This window comes from Rousettus aegyptiacus, unplaced genomic scaffold, assembly GCF_014176215.1.
Source record: "Rousettus aegyptiacus isolate mRouAeg1 unplaced genomic scaffold, mRouAeg1.p scaffold_m13_p_11, whole genome shotgun sequence".
Classification (NCBI taxonomy): domain Eukaryota; kingdom Metazoa; phylum Chordata; class Mammalia; order Chiroptera; family Pteropodidae; genus Rousettus; species Rousettus aegyptiacus.
The window spans coordinates 53,992,693-54,016,376 of record NW_023416286.1 but is presented as its reverse complement, the minus strand read 5'-3'; the positions used below and the strand labels follow the sequence as shown (position 1 = coordinate 54,016,376).

General features: G+C 31.2%; 1 pseudogene; it reads left to right on the top strand.

Annotated features, from left to right (window-relative positions):
- Nucleotides 1-22,560: 22,560 nt before the first annotated feature.
- Nucleotides 22,561-22,679, top strand: LOC118609903 (annotated as a pseudogene).
- Nucleotides 22,680-23,684: the final 1,005 nt, after the last annotated feature.

The following is a 23,684-nucleotide window of genomic DNA, read 5'->3' as shown; positions in this document are numbered from 1 at the left end:
GCTCAAAAAACTACAAGCAAAAGCAGGTTCGAAATTACATTTGTTTGATTACTTAAAGAATCTCGTTTCACTAAATCAATAAATTCTAATCATTCTTCTGTCTCAATGCCTTTGGATGATGGGTTATATTTTCATCAGTAAGAGAGGCACCTTATAGTAGTGTTTCTGTTGTGAGAAATAGACAGATTTGCAATTCCTTATTGGTTGGATTAGATAGTCTTCAAGACCTACTAACTCTAAAATGCACAGATCTGTGTAAATTCATCCTACACACATGATTTTTGGTTACGGAAAAAAAATATTTTCATAAAATGAGAACATTTTACTTATGAAATTTTAACCCTAAACAATATTAAATGACCAAATTTCTACATAATTCTGAGTATTTAAGAAATAGAAAGAAAATGCTATACTTTTTTTCTTTGTTTCTTAATTCCAAGAAACATCTTTTTTTTTCTATCAATAGAGATTTGACCATTTCACAGTATTTTTCCCCAAAATCTCAAGGATCAGAAAAGTATATTAGTTATAAAATTTCATGGAGGGATCTGAGAATAGATATTCATAAATAAGAACATTTGAGGGTATTGGCTAGGAATTGTAAGAATTTACTTTTCTTGTAAATATTCAACTAGTCAAAAGTTAATGTTAATTCATTTGGATATTAGACTACAGTTTTCTCCATGTTTTTCAGTGAAAGGTGCATGTTAAGTAGTCAAAAAAAAAACTCTCTGAGATGCTAAAATATAAACTTTTTTGGTAGCTACCACACAGCCTTGCCAACATTAGCTCCATTTGATTGGATATGGTGATGCACTTGATTTAACACAGTATTGCATACAAAATAGGTTATTGAGCACCTGTTGCTTGAATTAGGATACTTTAAAAATACTGACCATGTTGGTTTTTACATCTAAAGGGGACGTAAATACCATCTAGTCCAATTCTAGACTCATAGAATGAGTCTAGAATTTATTTCATAAACATATGAATCCATGAATAATTGAGTAAGTGAATTAATAAATGCTCACCTGAGGTTGTTTAGTGGCTTAATGCTAAAGACTAAGGATGTTAGTATGACATAAACTTAGTTTCTGAGTTTATAAAATGGAAAATATCTATTTTTTTTTTTTTTTTTTTTTTGAGGAGGCAGGCGTCCACAACACTAATGGCGGGAATTAACTTAACAAAACTTTACAGGAGAGGGGAGCAAAGACATTTTCAGAGGGCTGTGGTACATGAACTAAGAAAGACAGAAACCTGTGGCAAAATTGAGTGAAAAGTTGGGCAGATTGACAAAGTAAATTATCATTCTCAAATAGCTACCCAGAGAGCAAGCCTCTCTGTAGAGTTGACATGAGAGAAGGTCACAGAATAACTGAGAATCTTGTAACAGCCTTTATAGGATTTCAGGGGTTCCTATTACAGAAAAGGAGGGCATTATTAGAGTGTAAAACTGAAGATAGTAATATGTTGTTAATTAAGTGGTTAATTTTATAGCATCATGGTCATGACCTAACTGATGAGAATTCTCAACTTTATATATGAATATTTTGACTCAGAGTATGTTTCTAACTTCACTACAAATCAGTTTTCATGATACCCCAAAGAAAAACTTTTTTATGTTAAAATGTGTGCATGATATGGTCAAGGGACACCCTTTTCAGTATAGTTCCAAAAGACAGAGCTACTGATATAAAAGCTCGGTGTAGACACAAGACACAGATAGTAAAAAAATAAAAACTGATTTTTTTTCTCTCTCTGAGATGTTTTACAGTAAATTACTTATTTTTAAACTGTCTTGAAAATTAAAAAGAAAGCAAAGTATAGCTGAAAAAGAATCATCATTTCTACCATATGAAAAAAAATCCTACTGAATTTAAAATGTTTAGCTGAAAATTATACATACATACTATAAAAGAGGCTCACTGGTAATAGAAAATTTGATGGCTATTTTCTGTTTGTAGTGTAAGCCTCAATAAAATAGGGAATAACAGTGAATCAAAAGAAAAAGGAGCATGCTACTTTGTTCACTTAAGTATTGGTCCATTCATACATTCATTCCTTTGTGTTCCTTATATATAAATTCTATCAATTTGAAAAACAGTTTTGTTACTTTGATTGATTTTTTGTTTTGTTTTGTTTTGGCACTTCAGAGTTAAGTGTTTTGAACTCTTGTTTCTTTTTTTTTTTCTTTCTCCTCCCTCCCTTCCTTTTTTCCTTTCTCTCTCCCTTTCTCCCTTTGTTTGTCTCTCCCTTATTTTCTTTGTGGAAACGCCTTCTTGTTTATTTTTTGCTATAAAAAGATAAAAACAATATCTTAGGCATTTCATTTTTATTTGGAAATGTTTTTCCCATTGGATTGCTAACTGTGATACTTTTTTAAACATATGAACAAAAAAAATTATATTCTTATTTGCTCTTATCTCTTTTCTATTTATAAGCAGTAATTTGTCTCTTGTCTGTGTTTGTGGGAGGGTAAATGTGCTTGTTTGTGTATATATATGTATGTGTGTGGGTGTAGGGGTGGGTACACGGGTATGTAAACGTTTTGGAAAGAGAAGTCATTGAAATCGCCTGGGCTTTAGTTTTTTAAATTTAATATCTATAAAATTAGTGATGTCAATAGATCCTTAAACATTGCATTTTAAATCATTCTTGTATGTTTAAAAATATAATTTTTGATAATTATGGAATTTTATTGTCTGCTTATAAAAAATAATAAACCTAACAAAATTATTTTTATTATTTTTTACTTCCACATATTAAAATCTGCCAACATAGATTTTTTGCTTTTTTAACCCAAATCTACATGTAATTTATATTCTAAACTTAAAAATATATTTTAATAATTTTAAAAAATAAATTTAAGTTCATTGCAAAATTGAGCAGAAAGTACAGATTTCCTTTATACCCCTTCTTTTACTCATGCATAGCCTCCCTTATTACCAACATTTTCCAGAATTTTAAAATGTATTATTATAACATAGCAATTCAAATAATTTTCTCTTGTATTTTAATTATTTTAATACAAGTATACTATTATACAAACTTTTGCGCCATAAACTATTAAAACTATCCTTTATTTTTATATAAGAATTTTGCTAGTTTAAATAATAGTAAATAGAATCACTTGCATTTAGCAATCTATTATTATCAAATTATATTCTGAGAATAAATTCTCATGAGTTTATAGTTGATTGAATTTGTGGAGAGCATCTATTTGGCCTTTGTTATGTATTTAATTTTCACAAAAGGATTTTATGAATATAATTGGCACCTCCATTCAAAATATGTAGTACTTCCTTTATAACTGTAGAATTAATTTTAACTGGCTAATTTAGTAGACAATGCAGTATATTTAAGTGCATGTTGAATTTTTATATCTTTACTAACTTACTTAGAGAAACAATTTTCAAAATGTTGCTTTGTTTAAATTAAAAGACAACAAAAAACAAACTTATACCTTCAGAAGGTTTAAAAGTTATTAAATTATCTAATATAAATGAATCTATTGTACTCAAATAATACCTATTATTTGAACAGTGTATAAATGTAAATATCATATGAATGTCATTGTGGAAATTGGAATGAAGATAAAAAAGAACTAAAAATATAACACAAGATTAGCTGTGCTCTACCGAAGAGAAAAAGGAACCTTGATTTAAAAAAAAAAAAATTCATTATTTACTAAAAGATTCAATAAAGTTACTAAAATTTTGATGATTAATTCAATTTAGCATATTATCTCCTTGGCTTTTTCTTCACATTTGTCTGCTCTCTTGAACTTCTGGGTCACTTTGCCTTATCATTGTGTATGTTCCGCTTTTATTCAAGCATCTTTTCATTGATGGCCCTCCCAATCAACACAGAAACAGTACCATCAGACTTAAGAAAAAAAAATCCAGTCTTATTTTGAATTATGTTAGAATGCTTCAGACTGGGAAACTATGTTATAATGAGTCAATGATATAATAAGCAGCTGTATAGTAATATAGTTCCTTGAAGCATTATTTATAAATTATGCAGCAACAATTATAGTGGTAATTGAGAAAAAAAGAGTATATATAGCACCAGCCATGAAAGTGACAAGGGTAACATCAGAGATAAAAGTAATTTATAATTCTTAATAATTCAAAAGATTAAAACTACTGAATTTATTTGTTTATGTCATAAAGTTAAATAAAATTTTAAAATATTTTAGGTGAAGTTTGTACTATATGCTAAAGAATGTTGCTTCTAGAAGTTTATTTAATTATCCAGACTTAATTATAAGTCCCAAAGATTTTTTGGGTTAATGTATTCCTTTTACTATCCTGAAATTTACACAGCATCATTTTTCCCAAGTGATTTGACTAAAGTCAAAAGATATGAAGGAGCAAGAGAAAAAGATCACGATGGCAATTTAGTATGGGGTTATATGCCTATATTATTTGTCAAATTCAAATAAATATGGAACATATGCATGAATAACATCTAATATTTTGGTGTATCATTTTATTCTAGGTCATTAGATATGTTTGTTTAGTCTCATAATTATGTGTTTGAGTTTGATAGATTATAATGTAACTCCTGTTTCAGATGTTCATTGAAACAATCCTGAGTAACTGCTTAAATTAATCCTAATTTTAAGTTTTTCAGAATTTTTAGAGACCGTTATAATTTACCTTGGTCATCACATAATTATAGGGAGGATAGTCTAAGACAAGACAAGAGCATGGAGGGGAGAGATGTTGGAGAGAAGCAGATGACCATGGACCATATATTGGGGGTTGCACACAGTTAAAAGGCAGAAAGCATAGTGTTAGAAAATGATACAGATAAAGGGAAAAAGTCAGATTATTTCTTCTAGTGCAAATAGGGGGAAAGGCAGCAAAATCCATATATGACATTCTTCAGGAATGAAAAGTGTTATCTACTAGAGAATGCTGATTTGATATGTAAGATTAAAAGGGTTCTTAGCATGAGGGCATAACTGATATATCCACAAGGGTCAGGGCCACAAAATATTATAGTGGTTGTGCCACAAGAAGAGATTTAAAAAGCTGTAAGGAATTAAACAAGTGCAAATGGCTGTTCTACAGTCTCTATAATCAAAGGCAATATGAAGAGGACTGATTTCAAAAATTTGGAGAAAATTCAAGTAGGTGTAAATAAGATGACCAACTCTATTATTCTTGGTCCTCTGACTTATTATAAATACACGTTGTCAACTCATCTTGAGAGATAAATTAATTACATGTCTATTTCATATTTGAATATATCTGGGAAAATAATTATTTCTAAAAGGCTTTTATAACTAATTGGTATAGTAGAAAATGAAAATCAAAAGAAAGTCAACATTTTTTTTTTCTATTCCTTTGATGAAGAGAGAAGAAAAAATAGAAGAAGACTTTGACAAAGAAATGCTTTTACTGTTCAAAGAACTTGTTTAGGAAACTGAACACATTAGCATCTGATGCTTGAGCTTTCCTTTCAAAGTGAAATTAAGATTAATTAATAGTAATCTCCTTCCTTCTGACTTCTTTAAATAAATATATTTAGACATAAAACTTTGCATTGTGGCAAAAGGCTTATGGCTTTTTTTACCCTTAATAAGACCAAGGCATATGTAGGAGTAAGAATATGTTAATGAGGAGAGAGAGAGGAACAAATCTGACAGACTTAGGATGTAAAGAATTTTTATTCTTCCTGAGCGTGTAGAGAGTTTTCTTCATTTGTTAATCTCCAAGCATTTTTGCAATCCACAAAAGACCACAGGACTTCCAATTGTAAAGACACTTTGAGTTGGATGTTTATATTGCTTGGCCAGGAATTTACATTTTCTTATGGTAGAGTTAACCCTCAGGAAATGTTTCCTCCTACCTAGGACTCTGAAGTCCAAAGACATTTTCGGATTAATTTCTATTCCTAGATACCTACTCTCCCTTGCAGGCCGCTAATTCCTGTTCTAACAATCTGTGTATTCCTCTAGTTTACAACTTAGAAATTTACCACTTAGTCTTGAGTGTCTCTCTTTAACCCATGCTCTGCTGCTTTACTGTAGCATCTCAAACTAGATATCATATATTATTGTCATGGAGAACTAATGGTCATTTATGTATATATATGGATATAGATATATATATCCATATATATATAGTTAAATTAAAATTTTAACCAATATTTTTTTGTGTCAAATCTATATTCTGAAATCGTTTTCCTTATTCCTGAAATATGTCTTTTAAAATTTCCTTTAAAGTGTGTTGGTGAAAAACATTTTTAGGTTATTAAAAATTTTTGAATTTCATTCCTGACTGGAATTTTGAATTTTAACGATGGCTATTTTCTCTTACAACATTCAAATTGTTATTTACTGTTTTCTGCCTTTTGCTGATTCTGTCAATTAGTCAACTGTCATCTTAACTGTCCTTTGTAGGTGGTTTGTCTTTTCTCCATGAACATTTTTAATTAATTTTCTTTTCCTTTGAGTTTCTTTCATTTCAACATGAAATGTCTAAGTGTGGATTTCTTTTTACTTGTAATTTTCATGCCTCTCGAATCTGAAGTTTACTGTCTTCTAACTGTAAAACTCAGGCATTATTTCTTTGAATAGTGTCTTTAAAAAATTTTTTTTTGTTTTCTTTTTTTGTTGAAAATTAATTAAATATGTATTAGAATATGTCTATTTCCTATGTGATTTTTAACACTTTTTTCCTTTTTTTGTAATTTTATAAATTTTCTCTCTGGACTTGATTATGCTGATTTTAGGGTTCTGTCTTGATCTATGTTGAATCCATTGAGTTTTAATTTTTAAGTTATGGTTTCATTTTTCAATATTTTTATTATTTTTAAAATATGCCTATTTATTTCTTAAATATTGCTCACATTTTTATAATTCCTTTCTTTAAAAGACATTAAACATGTTTATTTTATATTTTGTAACTAATAACTCCAAAATCTGATATCTTCATGGGTCTGATCCTGCTCTGCTGTGTGTGTCACTTCTCGCTCATGACACCATGTTATTCTGGGCATTTAATAATCTTTCGCTGTAAATCCAGTGTCCTCCCACTTTCCAATGAAAGTTCTTTGAAGCATAGTTTGAAGTTTGTTTGTTTATTTTTGAAAAAAGATTGCATTTATTTCTGAAAATGTCTGAGGAAAATATCAATCTGAAGCCACTGTAAATTTAAAAACTTTCTTGATGATTAAAAAAATAAAAAGATGACATGAATTTATACTACAAAATCACAGGAGGGGTGATTTGTAAATGTGAATTTTAGAAAAATCTTTTCCCTTCTATCTAGAACTAAGGTTTAAAAGAATCAAGTGTACTTTTTGCCTCTCTTCTTAGTGGCATATTTACTAATTTTTTAACCTTTAAATGCAGAAATGCTCTTTATGTGATCTTAGTTTCATGCAACCAACTTCATCTTCTTTTTGCCTATCTTATTTACGTATGCCATCATCATTTCCCCCTAGTTAGAAAAATTAGCCATATGTGACTCTTGGAATTCCCTAACTTTCCCACAGTCAGTGATTTGATGACCCATAAAAGACTGTGATATGGCTTGCATTTTAGTCCTCAGACATAAGGTTATATCTCAATTTAACAAATGCAAACGAATATACAACACAGAGCTGATTTGCTTCTGGGTGATCTAGTCCTGTACATATACATTTTCTAAAAATCTGTATTATAAATAGTAGGTTCTCAATAATTATTTTGAATAGAGACATGAACAATGCAGTACAAAAAAAAAAGTTTCAAAGTCTGCAACAGATCTCAGTGACTTGTTCATGATGAAATATAAGATTGTATCCTCTGCCAGCAATATGATATAAATAACTGCTTATGTGGTTCATTGAAGGTATAAGTGTCTCATCATTTCTGAAACTTTTATTATTGTTATGGTACAGTTGTCATAAGGATACAAGTTATGTTGTAATCATGCAACCATGATGCTATTAATTCATTCCCTGTCTCTCCTAGCTTTTGCCATCTCAAACCATGAAACCAGTTGAGAACGCATTTTGGTCACAAAACATAAATTTGTGAAAACACATTATTTTATTTTTTTGCTCATAAGCAATATATATTATAATCAGAATGTCATCTTCATATCAATATAGTTAAATTTCAACCTAAAAATAAAATTTTAAATATTAAAAAATAATTTTGTTGTTGTTATACAATAATGTAGCAGTAACCAAACTTCTCTTTTATAACCGAAGTCACTATAATATCCCTGTATTTTTTAAGGTCAGATTCAAATATATTGCAAAATGTTTTGTTTACATTAGTAGTGAGCATTTTTTTGTTACCATTAAATCCTAGAGCCTACCACCTTCACTGCTCTCAAGGTGGAGTGTCTCTCCACATCTTCTGAATTCTAAATTATTATTAGAACACCTATTCTCTAAGAACATGGGTTTCACAATTATGAATCATGTTGCTTGGATCTACCACTCAGTAATTTTGCCCATTTATTATTTATCATCTGTAAAATGGGAAAATAAAAGAATTTAAAATGTAATTTTACATTTTAACTGAGTCAATCACATAAAGTCTTAGTGGTGTGTCTGTAACTGAGAAAAGTTCTCAATATGAACTGTAGTAATGTCAGTAAAAGTAGCAATATCTTAATTCACATGGGTTCTAAGAGTTAGAGACTTAGCATTTTAAGTCTAAATAATTTCACAATGTTTTAAATATATGACTTGCCTCTGCGTTCTTTTATTGTTCTCTAATAAGCCTACGCCTCAGGTCAACATAGCTCATGCAATATTTTCCTCTGCTGAAAACTGATACTATCAACCTTTGTCTATCAGCTCATGTCCTTATATCTTTATTAGTTAGCCATTGCTGTGGAACAAATTACAACAAAATTTGTGGTATGAAATAGATATTTTTAATATCTCATAGTTTCAGTTGGTCAGAAATCCACATACAGCTTAGCTGGGTCCTCTGCTCCAGGATCCTTCATGAAGTTGCACGCAAAGCATTGACCAAGACTGAGGTCTTATTGAAAAGCTTGCTTAAAGAAAGACCCTCTTCCACTGGCTATCAACAAATAATATTTGTTGCAATCAGACGTGTCTTATAACTCTCTCAAAACTGAGTTATTTCAGTGTTCCTCTACTCAGCAATATATTTCTAAATATCTACTATGTTCTTGAATGAGATGTTATGAAATTTTTCCACCACCTCGACATCGTAAGATTCTTCCCACTATAGTCTATGCCACCACCCTTCAAGTCTTTCCTTGAGTCTCCAAGACTCATTCCTTGTAGTCTCAGTAAAGCTTCACCATCTCCCCAGAAAAAGTCTCTTCTCATCTCCAGACAACAGTAATTATTCCTTTTACTCACCTCTCATTTTATTTTAAAAATTTTCCCAGTTAGATGTTCTCTTTTTGGTTCATTTTGACTACATAGATAAAGATATTAACCAAATAATAAACAACTTCAGTATACGAGTCATCGCATTTATATCTTGCACACCCCTTAACATAGATCTTGGAAATTTGGTGCAATTAATAATTATTATTATTAAATGGTTGTCTAATAATAATTTTCAACATAAAAATCTTATAATTTAGTGTTGTAAAAGTAATGCTATATTCTGGTAGACTTGAAAAGTAATAAAGGAGATTTTGTTTTAATTTCAAATTGTGATTTCATTAATGCACATTTAGTACAGAGTCATTTTTAGTCTTTATCTGAAACACGGCCCATTATAAATAATCTCTGCAAGTACAAAGAACATTGAACAAAATGTGTTTTTCTAAACATTTTTAAAAGTCAGGTTTATTTAGCATTGGATATATGTTACAAAATAGTGTGGCATAGCTTTAGGAAACTTAATGATTTGGGTTTCTCGGTGATAATGATCCATGTGGTCAGGAACTAGTTCTTCTACTCGGCCACTACCACACACACACACACACACACACACACGCACACACGCACATACGCACATAAGCACACACACACTTTTGTGTGTGTGTGTGCACTACTGTTTCAAAACACATTCTAACAGACTGTCTAGTTCATTAAAAGCCTAAGTTCACAGAAATGCAGATACCTTTCTTTAACGTAATATAATGTTAGACAATTTACCTCTGATCACTCATGTTGTTCCTCCAAAGGTTTTCTAATTTCACCTTTGGAATTTCATTTTTTCATTGTTCCCTTTAGTCTAGCAATGGGTAAGGCTGGCCAACATCTGTATAAATAACCATATAGATGAAGATGGTAAATGATGTATTCTAACACACACATAACTGTGGGGCCAACGTGGTGAAAAGAAACTGCAAGATCAGAAGAGCAACCAGGGCCATCTACAGGAAGATCATAACATGGTGAGGATAAAATTGTGATTGAGCAGTGTTTGGGAGAAAACATAGAGTTCAATGGAAAAAAGCAAGTCTGTCCAGGTTATACTTTGCGGAGATTTGCCTGAATGGGAGATTGGGAGGAGAAAGAAAGAGAAGCAGGGAACTGTAGAGAAATGTGGAGACTGACATTCAAAGTATTAAGAAAGAAATTTTTTTTTTAATAGTAGGAAAAATGTTTGATAATAGTGATGATCCAGTAGAAATGCAAGAAAAGGATAAGTGCTGCAACAAATGCTTGAGGGAGAGGGTCTTTTGGGTAGAAAAAAAAAGAAATTAGGACAATATTATTTTTCTCTTTTTCAAAAATATACTTTTATAAATCTCCTGTTGGAGTTAATTGATTAGCTTTAGAAATAAAAATCTTTCTTTACCAAATGCAAACCTATGGCTGCCTATTGACCTGATTTCTAGCCATATCCTCTTAGGTCTATCTTAGGAGCACAGAAAACTCATTTGTCTTTACAGGAAACAGGGCAGAGGCATGTGTCTAGTCTGAGAGCTTGTGGAAGTTCTCTCTCCTACTTATATCAATTTTCTTAGAAAAAAAGAAAGCAAGGTCAGCTGTGAGTGAAGACTGGAGAGAAGATGTTAGAGATATGAAGAGAGAACTTTGAAATGGTAGTCTTAGGGGAGTAGGAAAGCGAATAAACCAAGTAAACCTGTTTGGGTAGAATGCAGAGTAATACAGACACTAATATTGAGTACTAATGAAATCCAACATGTAATATGGCTTTATCAGGAGAAATGGTAGATGAGGATGATGTATGTGTATGGGAGGAGGCAAAGAGAAAAAAAGGAGCCAAGGAGAAGGGTAACAAATACTAATGAATATGTAATTTGTATAAAAAGAAGTAAATATTCAATAAATCAGATGAAAGAGCTAAATGATTATTTTTTAAAGGGACTGAATTTAATTTTAAATCTAGTAGAACTAGTTGATTCTTTATATGCATGAATGGCTTTGATAAAAATAAAATATGAAAATATTTAATATTTGGAATATTATAAGGAATAAGATAAGAGAGAAAAGGAAGTATAGATCAAATATATATATTTATATATATAAATTATCTACTCAAACTGCTATATATATATATACACATACATGTAGATATGTTATATATTTAGCAGTTTGAACGATAATTTATGTGCTTACTTGTTTTAAACTCATGGCCTTCTTAACACCAAAGGGGACTGGAGATGTAAGCAGAATAGTCAACTCTAAAATGAAACACCCTCACAATTAATGTGGTCTTTCAAGGAACAGCATTATCAGCTAGACTAACTCTACTAATTGTTAAAACATGGAAATAAAAATAACTTTTTTTTGTAAAAAAACAGCTGGCATTCGCAATATGGAGAAAAAATGCAGTTTTCTCATTTATCACTTATGGAAACCTACATTTTGTCAGTCAAATTCTCTTAATTAACATATCAAGACAATTGTCATTATCATTTTTTAACAAGAAGATTATACATATAAAGTTCTGTGGATTACCCCTCTGTCAAACCATTGTTAATTTCCAAGAAATTAAAATAAAAAAACAGTAGATATGTTGCAAAACACTAATAGGAGATGCCATGATTTCTGAGAGAAAATAACTCTTCTGCCTTTAGGAATCCAGCTTCTTCGCTGACATCTGGTGTCCTGGTCAGGTCCAGCCTTGGACAATGAACTCACCAGTGGAACGATATTCCTACAGATCTAGTTTTCTGGGATCATCTCCTCATATTTAGAACTGGGAAGAATGTTCAGGAATTCTTCTCATGCCTCTCTCCTGAACCCTGGTGAAGAGGAGACAGCTAGACTGTGACATGGATTACAACTGTTTTTACTCTGCAAGCATTCTGAGAGTGTTATGGTAAAAGAGTTGATTTAATATCTATAACATTCATTGTGGTTTATTGTATACCTGGAGCCTTAGTTATAATATCAAACCAAGAATAAGGTCCTTCTGTAAGTGACATCCAATGAGCCATGAAAGGAACTAAGTACATTCACTGGCCCGGAGAGATTCTAGCAGCTTCTCTGAGTGAGATCAGTACATAACAGATGGGACCAGGGTGACAGATTTAATTAGAATATTTTAATAGCAGAATAGTGAATATTGTACAGCTCTGTCAGTTAAGTGGAAAATAGTTAAATTCACCAAAGTAATTGTTTCATTGGGAGGATATGTCAAATAAAATATATCTGCATTATATATATATACATATATATATAAATTTGAAGAGGATTTCAGATGATTATGAAAATGAAGTCATTATAAAACATATGTGATTATCTAAATCTTTATGAGAAATGAACCTTTAAAGCTCTTCAAATATTTATCTTGTCTTAATTGAAGTATCCTGCTGCTTTAAACTCTTTTGACCTAGTCACTATAGACATTAGAATCTTGAGACATTAGATGAGGAAGTAGCTTTTTCAGACTCCTCAGAGAGATATTTTTGAGACATAAAAGGTAGCTTATAAAATATGCAACATTTAACTAGAGTTTATGAATTCTCTAAAGGAGATAGTCATATAAATAGGCAATTCTTAGAGGAAGATGCTATCCTGCATTATGTTCTTGAATGAATTTCATAAAAGCAGAAAGCAAATTAATCTTTTTAAATTATTGTTTAACCATAAAATATTTAAAGGTTTTTATTTAAAAGATTTCTGTTAGTCTGAAATTTATACTTGTAGAATTAAGGATTAGTATCTTCAAAAAAGTTTATCTGTTAATCCTAGTAGATGATATGTTGCATATTTTCTCCTAAGTAGTATCTATCATTCTATTTTGAACAAATCCTGTATTTCATATAGTAGAGCAAGTCTTTCTATGATAATGAATAATTGGCATACCACAAGGCTTAACACCATGGTGCTAATGGAAATTGAATTGATGAGATAATAGAATTTATGTCAATTAGCCTTAATAGAATCTGCTATTAAGTTTCTGTTCAAGCAACAATAAGAAAAAAAATGCCACTTTTTTACTGAAAAGGACTCAGTTTCATTCATGTATACTTGATAGATTTTTTAAAAATTTTGTTCACAAATCAAAATAATCAACTATGAGTAAGGGGGAAATAAAATAAGTTATCTGTATCCATCTCTATATCTTCTTATGTATGTATCAACGAGCATTTTTCATTTGATAAAAAGAGACATGGTACATAGTGTTGCATAATAATAAGTTTTCATGCTTTCTCTTCTTGAAATATGTAGTTAATACGTTTCTTTTTAAAACAGCTTGTGTACACACACATCACATTATTATTTAAGATATAATGATAAACAATGCTTAGTAATAAATTCTAGAAAGAGTACAAATGAAAGAATAAAGAGAAAGCTCTTAGATTCTTTGACTGCAGTAGCCAGGAGAGATATTTGCTGCTGGCATCCAGAAAGTATCATAGAGACAAAGATGCTATGAGAGACTTATTCAGAATGTACCAACACAGCAATAAAACTCATAAAACTCATATTAATTATAAAATCTCTCTTACTGATCCATTACAAGTCAAATTTCAAATGAGGAGACAAAACTTAATATGCTATATTGATGGCACTTCTCAGTTAAGCAAACTATTAGCTGTTCCATGAATTCCATATGAAATATATTGAAGGAGAATGTATGCTTCAGTATTATTGTGTTACACAGATCTGGAGAGCAGCTAGTAGCAACAGGATTAATTAATATTATATGAATAATTAATAAATATGTTCATCTTTTTTAAACTTTGAACAATAGCGCACAGTATAAATCAAGAATCCTAGACAGTTCTTTTTGATATCAATCTTTCCAAAGCTAACATTTTGAGACATGGACAATGTAAATGCAAGAGTATCAGACAGTAAAACTAAGCCGGTTGTGATGAGGAGAGGATTGGATACCTGGTGGTCGTGACATGCTAAGAATGACATCAATTTCATGTGAAAAGGACTCAAGATTAATTTGAATTACTTTATGTTATTTGTATTTTAAAGTATAAATATTTCTGATTCAGTTAACCATTTAATAAATCCACAAGGTTCTAATATCGTGTTTAAGCCATTCCCAAGGAAAACTTTGTAATTTAAAAGAAAAAAAACAAAACAAAACTCTCTCTCTCTCTCTCTCTCTCTCTCTCATTCTCTCTCTCTCTCTCTCCCCCTCCCTGCCTCCTCCCTCTCTCCACCCATCTATGCATCTATCTAACTATCTATCTATATAGTTCTAGTTAAAGAAAACTTTACAGTGCTGCTAAAGGGTACAATGACAATTGCAGTCCAACCCTCTGGTATGAAGAATGATTGGAAAAGACAGGTGGCACCTACAGTCTGAGATTTTATTCACACCCATTCCAGCATGACTCTGCTCTACACCACAGCCACACCATGCTCTTCACTTTCACTTCCTCCCCTTATTAGTGCTTTGCCTACCTTTGAAAGTTCTTTACCAGATGTACATGTATCCCTTGAGTCTGAATAATATGGTGTAAAAGCCCTGTCTTTATTTTTTCTCTAATTACAAATGCAAAGATTTAGAATAACAATTTTATAAGGCATATTAAAAAATAAGAAAAGAATTATATTCTTTCTTAATGCCCTTCTTAGGACCGAGTCTGTGCAAGTACAGTCATAAGCCACTAAAAAGAAATGTGTCCATGTTAAAATCACTTTTTCATTTTGCTCTATGTGAAATATGACAAAGAGAATGATTATTTATTTCTATTGCCAAGAATCAACATAGTGCCAGACTTTTCAGATCTTCTGTAAATTATTTTTGAATTTTTGAAGGAATTAAGCCAACCAAATATTCTATACTTATGTGAAAATGTTGCTAATATCGATTGAAAATAAAACCAGACCTTTGGGCTAAAGTTATTGAGGAATATATATTAGTTTCACCATGATATGTTGTGTCTCTCTTTCTGCCTCTAATGGAACCAACGAGTTGTATTCTGACCTGTACTGTGTAGGAAATTAACTAGAACTTATTAAAATTAAGCCTTTCAAAATAGACTCCATAACACATTAAAGTAATCTGATAAAAATGTCTAGGGAGCTAATACCTATTATGTGCGGAGTGTTTTTTAAAATGAAAAGGGTCCTTGTAACTATATACTCTAGTTGGGAGACAAGATGTAAAAAATTAAGAAAAGTAAATTAAAAATGTCATTAGATGGCAAAATAGTATTCAAATGGGGGAATATATTTAATTAATGCTATGAATCTTGAAAAATGAAAAATTATAGTGGTCTGCAATTGTGTTCAAAGGCTTCAAAGGGAACAAGTTCTTGAGTGGATTAGATTTTGCTACTAAATTATCTAGCTAAATATATATTTGCAGCATACATTATGATTACCAAGTAATATTGGTTCTATGTCAATACTGAAGGAATTTAGAACCATAGATAATTCAAGAAGCTATCGATTGCTATTTCTGAGAGAAACTGGAAGTTGTCACTTAACAAACACTCCATATTCTTGTTTCAGCAATTGTTATTATCTTGGTTATTTACTGACACAATTTAGAAATCACAAGGTTAGTATGATATTGAGATTTTTATTTCTAAAGTGGGGGGTGGGATGGGGTAGATATCAATTCAACATCATTATGACATTATGATCAATGCTTGGTTTAGATAAATGAATTTCTTTTTAGTTTGAATATATAGGTCTATGCATGTAATCATATTTAAAAGGCCTCATCCGTTTCTTGGTTTAAGATTCTGACTATTCAACAAAGAAGCCAAATGTAATTCTAATGTAGCCATGAGGAAATAAATGCCAAAAGAATTCAAACAGGTCACTTGTCAGGAAAAAAATAAGGAGATTGCATTGTTGAAACAGAACCACTGGAATGGAAGAAGAACAAATAGCTTTGGTGGATTGTATGGCAGTAGTATAATCAAGAGGATTGCCTATGGCCAGCTGGAGAAGTCTTGCAGACAGACCATCAGTAGACTAAAGTAGGGTGGTTGGACATTAGTGACCAATGTAGTGTTTGAACTGTTGTGTTAGAAGAGCTTTTAGGTTTCTTGGATATTTATTTACTTTAACTGGAATAATAATGATGATAACAAAACATTAATAGCTAATGTTTTCAGAGTGATTACTATATGCCAAATACTATTCTTAGCATGTTATGTACACATTTCTCTAATGATTATTTCCGCCAACTTTATGAGACAGTTTTAGTATCCCTATCTTTGAGAAAACTGAAGTAAAAAGGAGGTAGTAAGTTTTTTAATTCCTAGAATTAGAAAGTAATAAAACCAAGGGACTTGACATAGACACTGTGATGTCCTTTTTACACACACACACACACACACACACACACTCACACACACACACACATGTGCCATGCACACAATTATGCACATTGCCAAACTATCTCTCTTTAAATGTCTGTTCTCCTTGTGACATTTTAAAATCCACATGTATAGCATTAATCAGAAAATATCAGATTCAACTATTAAGAAATCATTGAGATTCCAATGCAAATGTGACGAGTTTTATTAAAAGCAAAACATCAGTACCATGAGGAAAGAGTTTGAAACATGAGCTATTTAGTAATTTTTAAGATACTCCTGATATTTTATAACATTTTAATGTAAATGATCAATAAAGGTTTGGAAAGAATACAAGTCCTCAACTATCTTCCCATAACTCTTATTGAAGTTGGGGGATTGGCATTTTGTGATGGAACTGTGTTTCCACACATGGTAATTCAACATGTATGTCTGTTTAGTTCAATACTGTGGATCATATATTAATCAGAGGGGACATAAATATAAAAATTACATATATATAAATGCATGATATATTAGTTTCATATTCCTACTGTAAACATTTTAAACAAATCTAGCAGATCAAATCAACATCATTTTATTATCTTATTGTCTGGAGGCAGAATAATCTTAAAATCAGAGTATCATCAAAATTGTATTCCTTCCAGAGGCTCTAGGGGAGAATTTGTGCCCTTGTCTTTTACAACTTTTATAGGATGCCTGTATTCCTTGTCTCAGCTCCTCCTCCATCTTCAAAGGCAGTAGCATAGCTCGCTCTCTCTCTTTCTCTTTCTCTCTCATCTCTGCTTCTTTTAGCACATGTTCTTCCACGATGTATTCTCCTTCTTATTAAGACCCTTAGGATTACATTGGGCTTTCTTGGATAATCCAGGATAATCTCCCCATCTCAAGATCCACCTCTAATTTAATTACACCTGCAAAATCCCTTTTGCATGTAAGGTAACATATTCACAGGTTCCAAAGATTAGTACTTATGTACTAATCTATCACACATAGAAAGATAATATAAAGTTCAACTTATCCTAGATTTTATATTCCTGAAAATATGTCCTCTCATCTCTAAGCACACCAAATTTTAGCAATTAATTTAGAATGTCTAGTGTGTCAACACTCTATATTTATTGCTTTACCACTGAAAGAAGTTAGATTTTGGAGGAATTCTCTCATTTAGTATCCCATTATGAATATTTCAAATAATAACTTTAACTGGTAAGAACCTATTTTTAAAAGTGGAATATGATGTGTGTTATTTTATTTGTTTGACAAGTCAGCATTATCAATTTTTTTTGTATATATGAGACAAAAGGTCCAACTGCTGTGCTATTGGTTTACAGGTGTGTTGAGGTGAGTGCTACCACGAATGGTACTAGGGGTGGGGATGGAGGGCCATGGAAGTATCCTGTTCCACCCAGTGAGCTGCAGCCCACTGAAAGGAGCCTGGTTTGTTTATACCAGCACACTGAGCACACTTTATCATTTTCTATGTGTTGTTCCTGGCCTACAAAAATATTAGGAACCGCTCAAACTAAGAATCTAAACACATATCACAGTGGTGGTTCACATTGTTATTTCTCTGCTTCACGTTTAAAGTTTTTTATTTATTACCCATGTCTCTTAACATGTCATAAAAAGTCTTTGATTTGCTCCCTTCCTGTATCTTCTACTCGTCTATATTCTACAGCATTGATATTCTACACATCAGCATTTATGATGTAAGCAGTTTAGAAACATATCAGTAGTTTTACTTCTCTAAAACATGCACGTGTTTTGTACCACAATGATTATAGTACTTTCAATAACAATCATTTATTTGAAAGTAGCAATCGGGATTTCAGACACGCGGAGTAGGTATTTTTAGTTCAAGCATGTTAAAATCTGAGTATGAAGTCACATTATTTAGTGCTTATTGTGTGCCTTATAGAAGTATTATGTTATCTCATTTAATTCTCATAACAACTCTACACAGTAGTTCTTCTTTATTTGCAGGTACTATGTTCCAAGACCCCCAGATGACACCTGAAACTGTGAATAGTACTGAAATCCATTGATATCTATATCTAGCTATATCTGTATCTATATCTATATCTATATCTGTATCTATATCTATATCTATATCTATATCTATATCTATATCATCATCTATCTATATCTATCTATAGCTATAGCTATATCATCTATATCTATATCTATCTATCTATCTATCTATCTATCTATCTCTATCTCTATATCTATATCATCTATCTCTATATCTATATCTATATCATTTATATCTATCTATATCTATATCTATATCATCTATATATCTATCTATATCTATATCTATCATCTATATCTGTATCTATCATCTATATCTATACCTATATCTATATCTATATATATTCTTTTATATATATATATATATACACCTATGATAAAGTTTAATTTATAAATTAGGCACACTAAGAGATTAACAACAATAACTAATAATAAAATATTGTGACAATATACTGTAATAAAAATTATATGAATGGCAGCTTTGGAGCCATTTTTAAGTAAAATAAGGGTTACTTGAATACAAGTACTGTGGTATCCTGATAGTCAATCTTATAATTTAGATGGCTACTAAGTGACTAATGGGCAGGTAGTGTTTACAGCCTGGATACCCCAGACAAAGGGATAATTCATGTCACGGTGGGACAGGGCAGGTCAGAGCAAGATTTCATCATGCTACTAATAATGGCCTACACTTGAAAACTCAAGAATTGTTTATTTTTGGAATTTTCCATTTAATATTTTTGGACCAGAGTTAACCATGGGTAATCGAAACTGCAGAGAATGAAACAGAGGATAAGGAGGCACTACAACAATGAACTAGGTTCCAACTTTCTTAAATCATATTTTACGTAATAACATTCTATTGGACATTTTAACTAGTATTTAACTTCAAAACGAATTCTCTTTCTACTGCAGTCCACCTAAAGGATCATTTAGCTTAACTCGTTTATTTTACACAAGAGAAAACTGAGGAGTTGAATGTTTAGTGGACTTTCCTTTCCTATGTAACTGGCATAGCTAAACTTACACAGGAAATTCACCAAAGAAGAAACTTCACTTGGAGGATAAGTAGAGGAAATCCCAATACAAAATTAGACACAGATAGTACCTGGCTTAATTGATATATCTACAAATTTTCTTCAGTTGTTTTTAACCCTACAATCAAATGTGAAAGTAACCTAAGCTTAAAATGACATATTTTCTCAAAATTTTTTTTGAAGTCTAATACATATAAGCCTTCCATCTCTTGAGACTAGGCCAGACTGTGATTTCTAGCTTATAGTTGCTGGATACATAGGACATATCCTTTTTTTTTTTTTTTTTTAATTTTTTTTCCATCTTCAGCTAGAATTTTATGATAAATGTTTCTTCTTGACATTAGTAAGAAGCCTGAAGCCATTCATCCTATGATAGAGTAAAGCTGTAGCCTAAATTTAATTCAGGAGTTTCTAAACTTGGCTCCACTGTACCCAAAAGAATTTGTGAATAGACTTTTTGAGATTCATGGACTTGGACAAGGCAAAAATATATCTTTATTTTTACTGTCTGTTACTTTAAATTTAACATTTTCTTTGATATTAAATATAGGCATTAAATACAGTAGTACAAACATTTCTAGGTGACTTTATTGACAATAGAAATTAGAAACTTTCAAATGGCATTCAAGTTATTGAAGATATTGAAAAAACACACCACTTCAAAATTATGAGGTTATTGTTAATATGTTAGCTATCTTTTGATAAGGTTTTTTTTTTTTTTTGTAATCCTATGTACATTATTTTATACATTTAAAAATGTTAAAGGTTATGAGTTTCACTAGATTTCCAAAGGGATCCATGGCTCAAAAATTATTGAAATAGAATATTAGAAATGCTTCATATATGTTTCTCTCTCTTTCTGTACTTAACAACAATGAACCTAAATTGTGATCAATGCCCTTAGCTTACTCAAACTCTCCTTTCAAATTTGGATAGGAAATTGCATTATAAATTGCTCTTTCCCTCTCTCTTTTCTTTCTGAGAATTGATTTAAGCAATCATTAATAATTTATTCATCACAAGATAGAGAAGGTATGTAATACCTACTTCAATGTTTGGTATCGAGTCTTTTATTTTAATGAGAAGCGACTGAACTCAACTTCCATAGTATTGTTTAAAAGGTAATAAAGATTATAATATATCTGCTTATGATGTATATACTTTCTTTAAAGGTCCAGGTTCTTTAAAGTTGCCCATATCTAAAGGATTTGTGTGCTATAATGTATTCAATTTCACACTCAGTTTTCTATTATTAGCAGCACAACTCCAGTTTGAGAAACATTGGTGCTGTAGAACTGAAGCCAAAACTCTAAAAGAGAAATGAAGATGAGTCTTTGCTGGCAGAATTAAAATTAGGGAGGTATTCAAGAGAAACATAAGAGGACATGGATTTTAACATCCTTTGGGGAAGGAATCCTCAGAGCTTTGCCTGAAATTACGAGTTTCAGATAAAATAATGGCACTTTCATTTTTATCATAAATTTGAACATAATTAATGAACATATAACAAATAAAACTGAAGTCAGATAGTTAGAATTTGGCTGCAAATAGGATTTGTTATAAACAAAAATCAACATGTTGATTACATTATCTTGATAATTTATCAATTTTAGTTGAGATAGTGTCTCTGATAATAATTTATTATTTGATTGTGTTGGATACATTGAGCTTCTTAGAATACATGGCTATAGATTCAACTCCCATTCAGTTAACTGCATTTTGGATTGGGGAGATAGATGCATCCCCATCAAGTCCATTTATCTTACAATCTTTTCCACAAATGTCAAAGAATATTTAGTAGAGGAGTCTGATTACATGGTTGTAGGGCAGTTATCACTAGCAGAAACTTAGAACACATCATTTATAGACAGTAATTAATGTTTTTTTTTTCAAAAAATCCCTCTTTGAAAGTTTATATTAGATCTCTACAGAATGAATTATTGAAACTGGAAGCAGAAATTAACGAATTGTACATTTAAAATAAGTTAAGATAAGTTAAGATGTTAAGATACGTTAAGGTGTACATTTAAAAACAGTTAAAAAGAGGTTGAGAGTTCTTCTCTGTAGCAAACTATGCTCAGAAATGCCCTGGTCATGTGCCGTTTTGGCAAGAGGCAAGTTCCAGTCTCTCTTACACTATGTCATTGGTACGCAGAAGAATGTATAAAGTATGAATGTATAAAGTATGGGGCAGAACTTACATCTATAACTGTCACTAGACTGATGTATAGGACTTCTTTATACATTGTTGCACATGTCTTTTGGTGTACATATGCATGGAATTCCTTTGGCTCTATATACAGTAGTGAAATTGCTTGGTTCTATAGTATCTGTTTATGTTCCAGTTTGATAGAAAACACCAGTGTTCTGAAGTGGCTGTACAAATCTGTGCTCTTACCAGCAGATTGAAAAGTTCTAGTTTCCTTACATCCTCACTAACATTTAGTATTGGGAGTCATTCAAAATTTATCATTGTGTTGGATGTGAGGTTGTATCTCAATATGGCTTTATTTTTCATTTATTTAAAAATGAATGATGTTGATCATCTTTTCACATCTTTTTGGTCACTCGAATTTATTTTCATAATTTTTTGAGCTCTTTGCTGTTTTTTACTGGGTAATTTGTCATGTTTTTATTGAAGTTTTACTTATTTATATATTCTGTGTAAGAGCCCTTTTGGAGAAAAAATTATAAATTTGTATGTATGTTATAAATAAATAAACAAACAAGAAGATAAATTTTATGCAATTACTACAATTAAACTAAACTATAGTAAAAAAAAAAAAGTGGAAACAGAAAGAGTTGTTAATTTCTTTTCAGTCTATGGCCATCCTGCCCTGAACAAGCCCGATCCTGTCTGATTTCAGAAGCTAAGCAGGGTTGGGCCTGATTAATACTTTGATTGGAGATCATCTAGGAAGACCAGGTGCTATAGCCATAAAAAAATAATAATAATAAAGGATTGTAAACTGACAAGGTTCTTGCAATCTGTGAGATTAACCAAAGGTTGCCTTGTAAATAAATTTAAAAAAAAACACATAAATAAATAAATAAATAAATAAATAAATAAATAAATCTGTTCAAATGGACTCCATTGAAGACCTCAATGTTTGGTTTTAATTTGCCAAACTAAAGTATTTTCTTTTAAAATTTGAAACTGTAAAGGTTATGTGTTGATATATCATCTCAGAGCAATGTACATTTAGACAAGCATGTCTAAAATAATATTTAACTAGCACTTAGGAAAATTTATAAATTTAAAATTTAAGATAGGTAAAATTGAACTTTATCTTTTACTAAATTTAAAATAATTCAAAAGTGGCAGAGGAAATCTAAATCATCTCAATTCAAATAAGTGATTTGAATGTGAATATTTTAGAATGAAACTTGGTTGATTCCCATTTTCTATTTTTCTTCCCTTTCTCCATAGTTTCTCTAAGTTCCTAGGAAACTGGTATTGTCATGACATTCAGAAAAAGGTGTCTGTTCTATTGCCATCTTCTGTCCTTGCCAATGCTTACCTTATTAAGATGTAATTCCATTAGACAGGTATTGGGCCACCTACTATGAAATCTGGCTTTTATGTCTAAGAACCCTCCCATGGCTTCAAGGCACAGTGTCTAGGCATTTAGAAACTTGCTTACCTCTTCTAAGAGCAGATTCTTCTCCTCCATTAGCCCTCTCATTTCTACATCTTTTTCCCACCCCACCGTTCTAGTTATTTATTCTTCATAACAACCATTTCAAGTTTAATGACATAAAACAACTATTTTTATTACATTCTTGGATTCTGGGGAGAAGCGATTCAGAAAGGCCCATAGAAACAGCTTGTTTCTATTCTGAGCTATTTTGGGCTTCCCCTGAAATACACGATGTCTGGAGACTTAAATCATCTACAGGCTTTTCTTTTACTCATGTCTGAACGTTGACGCTGGCTGTTGGT